Genomic DNA, 17,117 nt, shown 5'->3' with positions numbered 1-17,117 from the left:
CTGGATTGAAAGGTAGATTTGTTCCCATTCTTCTGAGGATTCTCCACACTTTTTTCCAAGTGGTTGCACTTATTTGAATCCCACCAACAATGTTTTAGAGTTCCCACTTCTCCACATCCTTGCCAGCATGTGTTGTTGTTTGTGTTTTGAGTGATTGCCATTCTAGTTGGAGTTAGGTGAACTCTCAGGGTAGTTTTGATTTGTATCTCTCTGATTGCCGGTGATGTTGAGTATTTTTTCATGCATTTATTGGTCATTTGCATTTCTTCTTTCATGATGTGTCTCTTTAGTTCACTTGCCCATTTTTTGATTGGATGACTTGTTCTTTTAGTGTTGAGTTTCTTGAGTTCTCTGTATATTCTAGATATCAGTCCTCTATCAGAGGTGTAGGTGGCAAAAATCTTCTTCCATTCTTTTGGCTCTCGACTGAGGTTCTTGACAGTTTCCTTTGCTGAACAGAATCTCTTCAATTTCATGCAATCCCATGCATTGATTCGTCTTTCGGTTTGTTGTGCCTTTGGGGTCTTGTTGAGAAAGTATTTATTTTGCCTATGTGGTACAGTGTTGAACCTATGCCTTCTTCAAGGATCCTTAAGCTGTCTGCTCTAATTTTCAAGTCTTTGATCCATCTTGAATTGACTCTTGTGCAGGGTGAGAAAATGGGATTAATTTGAAGTCTCCCAGTATTATTAATTTGGGATATATGTGTTACTTAATGTCACAAAGAGTTATATGAAAGTAGTTGCACCTATGTTTGGTGCATGAATGTTGAATATCTTCATTTTCTCTTGATGGATTGTTCCTTTTACTAGTAAAAATGACATGCTTTGTCTCTTCTAATAAGCTTGGGCTTGAAGTCTAATTTATCTGATATCATAATTGCTACTCCTGCTTGTCTTCAAGTTCTACGGCATTGACTAACTTTCTCTAGCTCTTTATCATTTGTTTGTTATTATCTTTACTGTTAAGATGTGTTTTTTGCAGGCAACAAATAGATGGATTCTGGTTTTGAATCCATTTTACCACTTTATGTCTTTTGATTGGGAAGTTGAGGCCATTTATGTTCAGTGTGATTACTGAGAGATGATTTTTAATTCCTAACATTTTGAGTTTTAATTTTTGTTTGAGGTAGTGTTTGTTTTTTTTTTTTTTGCTTAGTTGCTTCCTTGATGGAAATTTTTGTTTCTCTGGTTCTGGTGTAAATTAATTATTTCTTCTTTGCTGTGAATCTCTTTGAGTATTTTCTCTAGTGCTGATTTGCAAGACATAAGTTCTTTCCACATTTGTTTGTCATGAAAAAATTTTATTTCTCTGTTTAATTTGAGAAATACTTTTGCTAGATAGGAAATTTTTGGTTGCAATTTGTTTTCTTTCAGAGTCTGGAATATATTACTTTAGGTCCTTTTGGCTTTCCTGACTTGGTTTGGGAAGTCTAGAGTGATTCTAACTGGTTTGGCTCCGAATGCCACTGGTCTTTTGTTTTTGTTGCCTTTAAGATTCTTTCCTTGGCTTCTACATTGATCAGTTTGACTATTATGTGGCATGGTGAACCTTTTCTCTGATCTTGTCTAAAGGGGGTATATAAGTTTCCTGTATCTATGTATCAATTTCTTGCTCTATGTTTAGAAAATTTTCTGATACTATTTCTTTGAAAAGATTGTTGATCCCTTTGTTTTCACCTTCTATTCCATCTTCTATGCCTATTATTCTTAGGTTAGATTTTTTAATATGGGCCCATATCTCTTTAATGTCCAATTCATGCTGTTGAATTGCTTTTTTTCCCCTAAACTATATACTATGCTTTCATTTTTGGAGTGATCATCTTCTAAGAGCCAGAATCTATTCTCCATGTGGCCTAATCTATTGTTTATAGTTTGCATTGATGCCTTCACTTCAATGATTGCATTCTTTCTTTCAGACTCTCTCTAACTTATTTTAAAAAATACTTTATTTATTCTACTGTTAATTTTTAGATTTGTCCTTCTGATGATCTCTGCAATTCTGAGTTGTCAGGTTTTGTTATTGTGGGCTAATGGGAGCTCACTGTACCCTTGTACACTGTACCTCCTTTCATGAGTTTAGAAGTTTGTATCTGTTGATTTTGATAGATTTCTCTCAGTTTCTAGGTGTCAGCTAGCATATCTAAGGGCAAGTTTTTTGTATTCAATGATAAAGGTTGAGTGAGGAGAGAAGTAAATTTGTAAATGCAAGAATAGAGGAAAGCCACAGATAGGATTAAATAAAGTGTGATTATGAGTTTGGTAAGGTAGCATATAGTAGAGATTAGAGATAGTGAATATGTAGTAGTATTCTAGTAATCAAGGTAGAATATTTAGTATAGTGATATGAAGTGAATTTAATATAAGACAAAGAAGAGAAAAGAAAAAAGAAAATGGATGGAGAGAAGAGAGTAGGTATGTATAAGGGAAGAGGGAAGGAGTGGAGAAGAAAGCAAACAAACATACATACACAAAAAACAAAACAAAACAGTAACAAAATAATATAATCCTGAAAAATCTATGAATACTCAGCAGACTTGACCTCTGCAGTCTTTCTCTGTGCAGATGCTGAATGCTGGTACCTCTCCTGCTACAAGCCTGGTTCTCTGAGTCTCTCTCAATCTATGCAGATGGCCAGGATTGATGGGACTGGATTTAGTGTTAAGTGTAGGTCTTCCTCCACATCTTTTCACTGATGTGGAGCCTGAGTCTCTCCTTGCTTGCATAGGGAGCTGTTGCCTCTGAGACCAAACCTACTGTATACACAAGAGTACCTGTTCTCCACAGCAAGGGCTGTGTTGGTCTGATTTCTCCCAAATCACCATGATTGGATGGTCTGTGGTGATCTTGAAGATCATACTAGTTGGATCTAGTGTTAAGCATAGATCTCTCTCCACACTTTCCACTCATGCAGAACCTGAGTCTATCTAAGCCTCTGCTATGTCCAAGAACAGACTCCACCTTCACCCTCATTGGGTTTAACCAGAAAGTCTCAGACCCAGGAAGTTTATTTTGCTGTGTGAGCCCCTGCATGTACAAAGCTGAGCATCCTCCCATGGGGACAGCAGGTTCACTTACAGTGTTGTTGAGTGCTACTCTGGATCTCTGGAGAGCATGGCGATCTCAGCCACCACTGTTGCAGGTCATAGCTGGTGTTTGTACAGGAGGAACTGAAGGCTTACAATTCTTATGAGCTGCAGCTGCTTACTTTGTTTTTAGCCACTGGTTGTTTTCCTGTGAGTCTCTGGCAGTTGGTCATGGTGTGGCAAGATGGTGCCATTGTGGCACCCAAGACACCATTGGAAGCAGGCAGGGTCCTTTTCTGCTCTCTGATTGGTCTTCTAGCTTTATTTCTTGCTGCCTTTCACTTATCATTCTTTTTTTAAAAGCTATGGTGGTTTCTTTTCTTTTGTCAGAACACTGATTTTACATCAGTGGAAACTCAGTGTCAGCAGGACTGACATTTGTTGCTTCCCTTGGTCTCCATCTTCTTGGAACCATCTTCCTTTTAATTTTGGTTTCTTAAAACTGGAACTAACTAGATTGTCACTTTCCATGTCTCTGTATGGAAAATCTCGTGAGAAAACTCAATAATACTTTAAATATAAATGTGATTTGGCTTATGAGGCAGCTCTCAATATAGGCAACATCCACATTATGTTAGTTATACTAATCTATCTGTAAAATAAAATTGATATAAAAATGTTTTCTCAAAGGGGTTTAGTATTCTCTGCTTTACAGAGAACATAACTTTGCTAAGGGTATCTAGTAAGTGTTCATTTCTTCTATAATATTTTAATTTTCTTCTTTAATATTTTAATTATTCATAGCTATGCTAAATTGAATTTGGTTTATTGTTTTGTGTGATATCTGATGCTACTGAGGATGGCTTTTAGATATTTGTAAATAATTTATCAAAGAAAGAAAAATCATACAATTTGAAATAGGGCAATCCAAAATTTATCACTTAGCAGTCTTCTGCTACTATGTGTTAAATAAGGACATGAGCTTTGAAATTATATAAATCATGTCTTATCTAATAATTAGGTATTTTGTTTAATTTTTATTATTTACTTCCTTGTATCTTATTAGAATATGGTAATTGTCTAGTTAGGGACTTTGGGGGAAACAATTATAGGAAATATGTTGTAATTGTTGGCAAAAATATGTGATTTCTTTTTCAGAGAGATATGTGGTTTTATATGCATAGACTAAATATGTACACATACATAAATATAATCAGATTTCTTGAGTGTATTTTTTTAGGTTGGTATTATAACATTTATTAAAATAATGCCATGGGTTAATAGAAACAGCAAAGAATCAAAGAATTAAAATGCAAGCTATGTAAAATCCCAACTAAAACCCAAAAGTGTCTCATGTATTCATTCATCAGCTAACTAAAAGTCCAAGAAAAACAAGACACCCAATATAATAAATTACCACAACACAATTGGCAATTTTTAGTTATCAAAATTGTGGATTTTGCATTTTGTATACTTTTCTCAATCAAGAAAAAAATTCTTTTTGAATGTTATGAATGTATTATTTAAATCTTTGAAATAATTACCTATTTTCTGCTACCTAAGTTTAATTAATTTATACAAATATTTGTACTCAAAATCTTTTTTGTATATCTAGGATATTTCATTTTATAGGCTTAGATTATATTTATGGCTAATATATTATCTTCATAAACTCTGAGTTATTTTTAAAATAATGTATTTTAGCTTTCCATAATGGTCTAGATTTATATTTGTTTTCTTATGGAGGTAGGTTCTCTCTACTAGTTAGTAGTGGATAAAGGCGCTAGGTTTCCCCTTCCATAATTTTTCTACTACATAACATATTACAATGGAAAAACAAAATAGTTTAGATCAAATTGTCACAGTTCAAATATTTGTTAGCATCAGACATATAACTTTCCCAGAGCAAAAATCAACCTTTTCTTTGAATTTCATAAATTTTGGTCTTATGTTTATTTAAGTACTTTTTTGAGCATTTGGCCTGAGAGGGTCTCTCCAATGTAAACGTGATGATTCTTTTAAGAGGACAAAGCTGACCCTTTGATTGACTCAGGCAACAGAACACTCCATGAAGTGGTGGACATAAAATCAAATGGAATTCCAGACCTGAAGAGGTTACTTTGAAGGTAGAAAACTGATAGACTCCTTTGTTTTTATGTTACCTTTGTGCAGTGGTGGAAGTGTATCAGGGTGGTATTTCAAGCCAGATAATACCTTAAACACAGTTCATCAAATCAATGAAATATTAATTCTAACATTGATATTGACTAATGGACTTAGTCATTAAGATTCAGATAGCAAACTTGAAGCATTGTTGGGTTAGGAGTGTGGATTTTTTATGTGGGTAATCAAATGTCTTGTTAAACCACCTCTGAAGCTTGGATTTGTAATTAGAATTTCTCAGAGTTTAATTAACTGCCTGGCCACAGTTATATAACATGCTAATTCACAAATATATAATGCTATCTTTGCTATATTTTGCTCAAAGCAAATCATATCTAACATATCAACAGAAGAAGAGACTTATAGCAGGCTAGACTGAGGGTTGGCTAAGAATATGAAAATTTTAGCATTTTCCCAACAGTTTCCTACCATGAACTTAAGATCTAACACTGCACTCATACAATTCTGTTTACCAATTCTTTTAACCCAGCAAATGCCAAAGAAAATCTTTCTACCTTTGGTCACTTCCTCACCTTAACCTACCATGGGAGATTAAAAAAGGGCCTTCCCTTAGTGTTCTGTCACCCAAAATATCACATAGTTTTAGGTTCCCAAATCATTAGTTATTCATGCTTTTACAATAGAAATTCCTGTTGGAAACCTGATCTGGAATCAGATATAAGCTCCCTGTTTCCCACCTGTGAGGTCTTTGGAGGCCCTATACTAAAGTGGATCCACTCACTAAGTTAGACTCTTAGACACAGTCCTGAATCAGACTATATGCTTCACCCAATTTCCTGTCAAATGTTTAAAAACTTGCAGACTGCCTGTATTCAGTTTGTTTTCTAAAGGCCATCTATCAGGCAAGTTTCCTTTTTAAATGTGGTAGTCTTTATACTTTTTAAAATATTTACTGAGAACAATATGAGCAAAGAGGTGAAATTCAGGTGGGTGAAGAGCAAAGCAATATTTGGGAAAGCACTCAACCCCCTCAGCCAGCTTCCCTGCAACTCTCCCAGACGCATGACTCCTCTTCACTCCATCCATCTCTCACCAGTTTCTATCCTGTCTGAGAATGTTTCCTTTCTTTGCACAAACAAAGTATGAATTCAGATTCTTATGACATCATATCTAATTTAAAGGCTTTTATGGGAACAAGACCATTACTGACTTCAAAAGTACTCATGAAAATAAAACATGGAACAACTTGTAATAGTCAGGCTCATTTGCCTGGGTTTCCAAATAGAATTATAATATGAGCATGTATCATAACTTCCTCTGGATATTGTGTAAAAACAATCTTTACTTGTAACCCAAACAGTTTTGTTTGCTGAGTCAGAAAGTAATGTTTTTTTGGAAAAAATTGCTTAAACTATCCCTATTTTTTCTAAATTTTTATAACTGCAATGAAACAGAGCATGTGATGAGAGTGGTTTTATAGCTATGGCTATGTCCAATGCAATAACTTTAAAAAGTATTATTTATTTGCCTATGGCAATAAAGAAAAAGATATTCCAAGTAGAGAACATAGTAAATGCAGAAAATCACAAAGAAGAATATAAAAACCATCACGTAATTATTGACCTTTAGATATATTTACTGACAAATGTTTTTCTATGGGTTCTAAATATTAAATTTAACTTTTTGCATTATGTACAGATATATTTAGAAATATACATATCTTTTTATTTATAAGTATTGTGGCTTAATATAACAGGTATCATCTGACATCATTTTTTTTCATTACTTATCCAGTAACCTTCTATTTAAGAATTATCAAAGAAAGGCAGAATACAAAAATGCTTTTTTTTTTTTTGGTGGTACTGGGGTTCCTGGAAACCCTTCTACTTCTGGGCTATACTCCAAGACCTATTTTTTTTATACTTTTCTTTTTTATTTGGAAACAGGGTCTCTTAAGCCAGCGAGGCTGGCTTCGAACCTGTGCGATCCTCCTGTTTCCGCCTCCCAAGCGCGGGGATTACAAATGTGCGCCACCACACCCAGACAAAAATGTTTTTTAATCCTTCAACACAGAGTGATTAGAAAAGACATGTAACCACATGAAATTAATATTGTACAATCACAAATGAGCATAATATTGTTTGAACTGTTTTCTTCATCTATAATGCACCAATAAAAGCATATATAAAACAAAATATAAGTAAAACTGCATTGTCTGAAAATCACAAAAATTGTTTAAACTCATCAGTAATTACTCTAAATATTCTGCATGAGGCAGAAGAGACTTTGAAGCCAAACCTAAAGCATGCAGATATATTCATATATCTATACATTTGTACACATAAAATGCATATTTATACAAATGTTATGGATATATCCTAAAGCATGGTTTGTGGACTATAGTCCTAAAAGATTTGCATTTGTTTCATATATTTCCAAACAAAAATGAACACTTTGGGGAAGAGAGAGAATAAAATTCCTGGTGAGTGCTTTCTTAAGAAATCAGTGGAGAGAAAAAACTCTGCTGATTATTTTCTTGTGGGGTTGGCTAACAGAAATCTCTGAAGACAAAACTTCTCTGTGTTATTAAGAGTGAGTGTGCCTGTTAAAGGCTTTTTGGTGGCAGAAATCTGATTTATATTTTTAGAGGAAACTGGCAATTTATGCCTTCCTCCCTCACAGTTAGGTGGGGTCAATGACTAAATTCTAGCTAATTATAGGTAAGTGTTAGGTGGGATTTCAGATGGCTGGTTCTTAAAAGGAACAGATTAAGTTTTAAGAACAGGGGAACTAGATTCCGCCTTTAGATGAAGAGCAAGTTTTTAAGCACTCTGGGACCAGAAATATCATCATGGCTATTTTGGAAAATATCATCTGACATAATTTTATCAAAGATAACAACTTTAATCAGACATGATGGTGCATACATGTATCCTACACCTGAGACAGGAGGATCAGAAGTCAAGACTAGACTTAGCAACTTACTGAAACTCTCAAAAAGCTCAGAGGTAGAATGACCCTAAGTTTAAACTCCAGTACCACAAGAAAAGATAACTTTTGAAATAATTGCATTTGGCCAGGCGTGGTGGTGCACGCTTGTAATCCCCTGCCTTGGGAGGCAGAGACAGGAGGATCGCACAGGTTCAAAGCCAGCCATGTGCGCTGGCTTAGGAGACCCTGTTTCCAAATAAAAATGTAAAAATAGGTCTGGGAGTGTAGCCCGGAGGTAGAAGGGCTTCCAGGAACCCCAGTACCACCAGAAAAAAAAAAAGAGGAAAAGAAATGATTGCATTCTTGATAGAAACTGTTTTATATTCTTGGATAAAGTTATTTTATTTAGTCCTTGAGTTCTATCTATATCTATCTATCATCTGTCTATCTATCTATCTATCTATCATCATCTATTTATCTATCTACCTATTTCCTGGCTAGTTGAACCCAGGAGCATTCTACCTCTCAGCTACACTCCTAGCCCCTATTTTATTTTGAAACAGGGCCTCACTAAATTGCAGAGGGCCTTTCTAAGTTGCTGAGGCTGGCTTCAAACTTTCAATTTTCCTTTCTCAGTATCCCAAGTACTGAGATTGTGGGTATGAGTCACCACACTGAACTACAGGCCAACTTTTAAATTATTATTAAATTCAGTTTTTCAACTTTCAACTGAGAGTCGTGCATCTCTAGGAAACTCAGCTGAGACCTCCTTTACTCTTGAAATCTGGATGAGATAGTCTTCAGTTCTCTAACTTAATGATATAGGGCAGTCCACAGCCCTCCCAATATGCCTGAGGCCTTCTTAAATATTGCTGTCTGACTTCCTGTGTCTCCTTTTTTCGTCTTCTTCATCCCAGTGAAAAGTTCATCCTCCCCTTCAGTTTTCCCTTGAGACTTCACCTCCCTCACATTGATTAGTTGGTGGGTGCTATTGAAGAGTCGTCTGAGTGGGGATAATGGTGTTGGTGGAGTTCTCAGAGAAGAGATGCCTCACAGGACACACATCACCACACTCCAGTATCTCTCCAGTCATCACCACAGCCTCTCCTTTGCAGAGTGGAGAGACTTCCCTGTTTCTCTACCACCTGGAACAACTTATTCCTCCTCTGAAACATCCTCAGTTCAGAAGAAGGGATGGGATGTGCCTGATACTTTGATCCCTTATCAAAACATTTTAGATTAAAATTGATATCTTCCTAAGATGAATTTGGAAATCAGCTTTTATATGCATGTGTGTGTGTGACCCAGAAGAGCCTGGTCTTCACCAGACAGTGTAAACAAATTCAGCCCACACATTTACACTCAAAGCTCACCAGCTTGATTACCTCCAACAGCAAGATTTCAAGGGCTGCTGGTCCTGCTTTCTCTCTCTCTGGATCATCAACAAGCTTAGGAAGGAGGTGGGAAAGACTGTCAAATGGATGTCAACTCAGCACCTTCATAGTGGAGCCACAATTACATTGTCATATCATTGGAATAACACGATGTAGATTTCTCAAACTGGCTTTTTAACATAGTAATATACATTCAAGTTTCCTCCACGTCTTTTCATGGTAGCTTCTTTATATTGAACACAGAGTAATATTACATTGTCTGAATGTATAACAGTTTGTTCATTTATTTGCCTACTAAAGAACAACTTTGTTTTCTCTAAGTTTTGGCAGTTATGAAAAAACTGCTGTAAACATCCATTTGTGTGCATTTTGTGTGGATATATGTTTTCAGTTCTTTTGGGTAAACACCTAGGAGTGTTATTACTTGATCATAGGTAAAAGTATGTTCATGTTTGTAAGAAAGTTTACAATTGTCTTCTGAAGTGACTACACTCTTGCATTTCTCCCAGCAATGTGTCTGTGCTGCTCCTTATTCTTACCAGCATTTAGCACTGTCAGTGTTCTGGATTTTTTTGAGCATTATCTTACTATTGTTTTTAATTTGCTGATCACATATGATAGGGTGAATCTTTTAACATTACTATTTGTCATCTGTATATTTTTAATGAGGTATATGTTAAGGTTTGGGGCTCACATGTAAATTACGTGTTTTTTATTATTATGTTCTAAAAGTTCTTTGCATATTTTTTTTTCTTTGCAGTACTGGGAATAGAACCCAGGGACATTCTATCTCCAAGCTACACCCCAATTTTTTTTTATTCTTTATTTTGAAACAGGGTCGCACTAACTTGCAGAGGGCCTCACTAAGTAGCTGAGACTGGCCGTGAACCGCAATCCTCCTGTCTCAGCCTCCTAAATGCTGGGATTACAAGTGTGTGCCACCATGCCTGGTTCCTTCGAATGTTTTTAATGAAAGTCATTTATCCCAAATGTCTTTAGCAAATATTTTCTCCCAGTCTGTAGGTTGTCATTTGGTTTTCTTGACATTATCTTTCACCAAGCAGAAAAAATTAATTTTAATGAAGCCTACCTTCTAAATTCTTTCTTTTATATTTTTGGTATTGTAACTAACAACATTGTGGCATTGTGGCAAAATAAAGAACAAAAATAATTGGGCCGGAGGTGTAGTTCAGAGATAGAATGCCCCTGGGTTCAATTCCCAGCACCACACACACACAAATAGTTGTTACCAAACCCATGGACATCTTGATTTTCTTCAATGTTATTGTCTATGTATTATGTAGCTTTGCATTTTACTTTTAGAGCTGTGATCCATTTTTACTTATTTTGTGTCATCTCCCTTTTGAAGAGTGCCTATAGACATGTTTTAAAAATTAATATTTGTGCCAGGAATGGTGTTGCACGCTTATGCATGCTTGGAGGCGGAGGAAGGAGGATTGCGCAGGTTCAAAGCCAGCCTCACTGGCTTAAGAGACCCTGTTTCCAAATAAAATATAAAATAGGTCTGAAAGTGTAGCCCGGAGGTAGAAGGGTTCCATCCCAGCCGGGAGTGGTGGCACACGCTTGTAATCCCCATGCTTGGGAGGCAGAGACAGGAGGATCAGGCAGCTTCAAAGCCAGCCTCGCTGGCTTAATAGACCCTGTTTCCAAATTTAAAAAAAATAAAATAAAATAGGTCTTGGAGTGGAGCCTAGAGGTAGAAGGGTTTCCAGGAACCCCAGTACCACCAAAAAATTAATATTTGTAACAGAATCATCTGGCATACTTTTAAACATTTAAGTTCCTGATTCCTGACCCAGACCTTAGGGTTAGTTTTAAGGAGTCTTTTTACACATTAAGAGCAGGTATGTTTTTTGGGGGTGTGTGCCCACAGGAGTTCCAGGTGATTTTTGTCATGCTGAGATAGTTAGAATGGTTTCAATGCCCAGATTTCAGATGAGAGGACCAAAACAACTATAAGTGATTAGAAGCTGAATTATAATTTTAATTGCTACTGGAGATAATCTAGAAAAAGTTGTTAGTTACAAGTGCATTGTAACTTAGTGTATGAAACAAGTGATTTCCAAATGCATTTTCTTCACAGATAACAAACTCATGTTCTCTCAACTGCTTAAAAATATTTACCTGAGAGGTCTGACATTTAAATGCAAAATATCAGAAAATGCAAATATTTTTAAAATGCTTCCAATATCATCACAGGTTTTAATTTATGCTTTGAGTTACCATGAATTTATAAATGTTATTGTCAGAAGTATGGAAGCAATTTTAATGCTGTGCTTATAACTAGCTCTTAAGAATGCCAGAGAGAAAGTCCATAGAATGATGGGGTCTCAGTGCAATAGTAATTATCCTTTTAAAATGCTATTAAGATCAATATGCTTTAGGTGACAAATCAACTAGACTAGCTGAATAGTAAGTAATAACCACAATAACAATGTATTGGCTATTAAGCTAATTTTTATAATTTATTAATATTTCTAAGAAGTCTTAGGAATCTTTTCCTTTTATTTGTAGGATAGACAATTTTAGTCATGGAAAGCATAATTCTGGAAGTTTTATTTTAATTCTTTTCCTTCTTCTTCTACCTGTTGGAGCTCTTTGCTTATAAAGGGAAATGGGAAAAGTCTATGGCTACTTTTAGAGCACAAAATGAATACTGGTAGTAAGAAGTATACTGGACAGCCACCACCAGGTAATTTATGGAGAATCTGAACAGCTTGGTACTTGAAAGGACCAGTTCATTCCTGGAGTTTAGTAGCAGCAGTGCCTCTCTTCCCTAAGGCAGAGACATGCCTCTGGTACCAATTTTGCTTACCCTTCTGGGGTCTCATGCCCCACAACCCCTATGGCTTGGGGGCAAATGGACAGTATTACCAAGACCACGTAGGATTTCTCCCCTTGCCTCCCTTCCAGAAACAGGCAATATGCTTACATGTCTGATAGAACCCAAGAAACCTCAATTAAAATAATCTGTGTCTCTTAGCTTGAGAAACTGTATAAACACATAATGCTAAATTGCTTTCCATCTTTCTTTGCCTCACCCCCCCTATTTCCTTGCTTTCCCCACCTTGACCTGACCTAAAACCTCAGGATTTGCTTCTGAGAGAATCTAAGCTCTCATTCAAGCCTTCCAGTTCTGGAAGTTCCCTCCCACACATTTGCAAATACAGGACGTCATTGTTGACAGTCTTGACTCTGTATGAACTTCATCCATGAATAAAGTAAGAATTCATTTCTAGGAACACCACAATTCAAAATAAAAATCTGGTCATGAAAAGCTCTTAAAACAAGTATATACTAGATGAGACAATAACACAGATGAGAAAAAGTGAAAACAAAAACCTTGCATAAAACACTCAAGAGAAAAGAAAGTTTACCTACTATAAATTTTCTATAGAGAGAATTTCATGAATCTTAATTAAGAATTTTTCAGTTCTTGGATTTTTGAATTTTTTTAATTAATTATTCATCATCAATAATTTCTAGATACCATCACCACTGAAAACATCTTACATATCAAGATTATATTTGAAAAACACAAAAGCAGGCACTCTCGGTACTTTAGGAGGGAGTAGTTCCAATTCTCTTTAGCTCTAGCTGCAATAGACAATTCCAGCACTCCAGGAATCATCCCTTATCAAGATTCCATGATTTCTTTTCTCTTTTCTGCCACATTGTTTGCTTGGGAGGCTCCTTCAGCACACAGGTAGACATGGACTGCGCATTAACAGAGTTGTTGCCCCAAGGAGCAACTCCAAACTGTGGATAAATGCCCAGCTTCCCATTTTTTCAGAGGGATGGACCTGAGACATATTCTACATGACTCCTCTGCAGGTCAAAACTAGCTCAATCATACATTCACTATTGGGCTTTTCTGGCCCAGTTTTTCTGGTCCTTTCATGTCGGTCCCTGATATTACTCCCCAAAGCATACCCACAGCCATTCCTTGCCTCACACTTTCGTTTGTGGGAATCCAAGCTTAACTATATGGGGACAATTAGAGGCTGAGCAATTTCTTGAAATTTTACATGGTTAAGGCAATTTGAGCTGCCTTTAACCCAAAATCAAGAATCCAGAAAAACTAATAAAAGCTAATGTGAGGTATCTAAGGAGTAGTCTTTTTGAAATCAGGTGGTATGAGAAATTCTTATAGTGACTGAATTGCACCAGAACGGCTACTAAAGTCTCAAGGTTTAATTTCAGCGTTTTTGTTGGAGCTCGCAGGTAATTCTTTACTAATCATCCTCAAAGAGATTTCTTTTTCTCAGAAGGAATAGCAACATTTAGTGATAAATTAATGTCATGTGTTCACAGCCTTCTAGATTATAGTCAAGATAAGAAGAAAGTAATTTAGTTAAGTATTTGTGTGGCTTAAAATGCTTGGATACAGGGTGGGTGTACGGTAAATGGTAAAATATGGATTTTGTAAAGAAATAAATACAAATACATGTGGTTTTAGTTTTAATGATGACCCTGTAAAAGAGAACTTCACAAGGACAGATGTAGGGATTTTTTAGAACTCTGGGCTAGTCACCTATGCTAGGAATACAGTTCTTGGTTCTGTGTACCTCTGGGAAATACAAAGCTTCTGAATTAGCAGCCTGCTGCCTGAGGGACCTAGGCTCAGGCTCCACAGAAATATCTAATAGGAGTGCATTCAGCTGCATGTATCCAAGCCCTGTGATCCCATTCTTGGGGATTTTGTTCCCTTGGCCACTAGATGGCTGCTCTATCTCAAGACATTCTAGCTGTATTTCATGCCATGAAAGTGTGTTGGGTGTATTGGAGGATAAAAAGTGTGTGCCAGCTAGATCAGTCCCTTTTAAGAATAAAAAGAATATAGCTGTTTTCTTAGGCCCAACAGACCTTTGCTTACATTGTTGGCCAGAGATGGAGACCTTGGAACAATCTGCCTGCACATTCTAACTCCAGATCTAAAATTAAACTTTTAGTTCTGGCTCAATCCACAAGGAGATAAGAAAGAAGAGGGAAACATTATTTTTCTTTGAAAACTGGACTCATTGTTGTCCTATACAAAATCAGAATTCTAATAATAGGGATAAGAGAGAGGATGATTATTGAACAGCCAACTCACTATACGGGTTGCAGTGAAGAACAGTAAAAAAAAAAAAAAAAAAAACAAACTAGAGACTTTTAACCTAATAATTCAATCATGAGAACATGATATGCAAAGGCATCATGAGAAACCCAGACTTGTAGATAGCCTCCTGCCACTATTTCCCTTTTGCTTCTGCCTTTAATTTATGCCTCAGCTCCTGCCCCAGGTTCTAGAAAGAAAACACACAATAGGAAAAGGAGAAAACGTCATGTTAAACTAGTTTTCTAAAAGGTGCTTGGCTAGCCCCACCTAGATGTATCTGTATTTAGGTGGATCTTATTTGTTATTGTCTTAACCATCCAACACTATTGTAACTAGGCTTTCTTAATATAAGCCATACCATTATTCCTCCTGTTTCAAGTAAGAAATTAAGGTTGATAGGAGATGCATCTCTCAGAAGCCCAGGAGTTGAATAGCAAGTCTGGGATGTGAACTAAGATCTGAACTAGTTCAACTCTAGATAGATACTGTGTGTTACAGGCTCTGAGCAGAGCACTTTAGAATGCCTGAAAGCTGTGACTACTATGGTGGTGTCCTTTGCCAAAAGAACATCTCTAGGAGAATCTTGTACTACATTACCCGTGGCCTTCCTATTTGTTGTTTTTTTTTGGGGGGGGTGTCTGGGGATGAAATCCAGGGGCATTCAACCTCCGAGCTACACTCCCTGTCTTATTTTTTATTCTTTATTTTGAAACAGGGTCTCACTAAGTTGTGGAGGGCCTCACTAAGTAGCTGAGGTTGTCCATGAACCGCGATCCTCTGGTCTCAGCCTCCTGAATGCTGAGATTACAAGTGTACACCACCACACCTGGCTCCTGTTTGGTTTTATTGTTTATTGTTTTTTGGTTTTTTGGTTTGCAGTACCTGGGATGGAACCCAAGGGTATTGTAGCTTTGAGCTATACTCCAAGCCCTATTTTTTAGTCTTTGTATTTTTTAAGTAGGGCCTCAATGAGTTGCGAAGGGCCTCGCTAAGTAGCTGAAGCTGTCTACAAACCACTGTCCCTCAGGTCTCCGCTTCCCCAAAGCTGGGATTATAAGTATGCACCACCACACCCGGCCCTATTTGTTTTTTTTTTAATGTAGTAATTTTATATTTACTTCTGATAAGACTGCAAAAGTGAATAAAGTAGCATGTCTCTTTCCTTTCTATATAAATTATCAGCATTTTTGGCCAGGTGTGATACTGACCAGAAAATGACTTGAAATGATACACTGTCATACAATTCCACCTGGTAAAGCAAAATATTGTGATCTAGGGCAACTTATCTAGTTGAAAAAAGAATCTTATAAAAACTTGAGACTCCTGGAGAAAATTTAAAAAAAACAGTGAGAGTAGTAAAACATTTTTGGAGGGGGTCATGGTACTAATAAATCATGACACTATGTTGACATCTAAGTTTCCCCTTAGTATGTCATGGGGCAACGTGAGGTATTGGAGTTCTATTATTTTAGTTTTCTCTGATTTGTTTTTGTTTTGAATTCTATGACCCAACAGCATTTCTCACTGGTTTTTCCTTTGGAGCCAAGTCTAGTCTACCTCCAAGTCTAGTTTACGCTAGTTTGGATTTGGTCAGCAACTGTAATAGAATCCAGCCAGTGGCTGGTTTTTCTTCTTTGTCCCCTGTAGGCTGGGAGAATCTGCTGGATAGTTTTCTAAAATGATTTACTGTATTTTTAAAAGGAGATCAGCAACATAGAAGACAGCCAGGCTGAATGCGGGAGCAGGATGCACAAAGGTAGTAACAAGTCCATGTTTTTCTTCCATCCACTTTAAAAAGGTGGCTGTTATCCCACTGAGATCTGACCTGAGATCATTTTGTTTGCACTGGTATAAAACCAAGAAGAGCGTGACCCCCATACTTACGCTAAGGAGAGGTGTGCATCTCAAGGAATAGCTTAATGTTATATAAAAACCATTGATTTTGCCTTCCTTTTCAGGACTCCAGTTTCAGTTACCAATACCTACAATGATGTTATTACCTTTTTGGCAAACAATAATTTAGAGAAAAGACCTGGTACTTCCTGATAAGTCAAGGGGTATAAAATCAGGCTGGGAATCAAACACAAGTTAGCAAAGTTGAAACTGATGCAGGAAGATTATTAAAGACTACTTTTTTTTTTAACTTCTATTGGGTGCAGAATTTTAGTTCAAAAAATTATAATTATAGAATTTTGAAGCTGAAAGTACCTCCAGAGATCTCTAAGCCCTCTCTTATTGCAGCTGAAGCATAGATACCCAGAGGGAAAAAGCAAGGGGCAGAAGGCCACAGAGATATGCAGTAGTCCAGCCTTTACCTAGTGTGGACCACAGCTGACAGGTTACATAAAGAACAGGGAGAACAAATTCCTCCTTGGAGATGATACTCATTGACCACTTTAGACATCACCATATAGGGGGAACAGCTTCAAAAAACAGCTTCAGAAACAGCTTCAGAAAACTAAATGATCATAACCGATCATTTAGTTCAGTCTCTATTTTTGCTATTCCTAATAAGGATCAG

The sequence above is a fragment of the Muscardinus avellanarius genome (genome assembly GCF_963383645.1).
Source record: "Muscardinus avellanarius genome assembly, chromosome: 9".
NCBI lineage: Eukaryota > Metazoa > Chordata > Mammalia > Rodentia > Gliridae > Muscardinus > Muscardinus avellanarius.
This window is presented reverse-complemented; position numbering follows the sequence as displayed.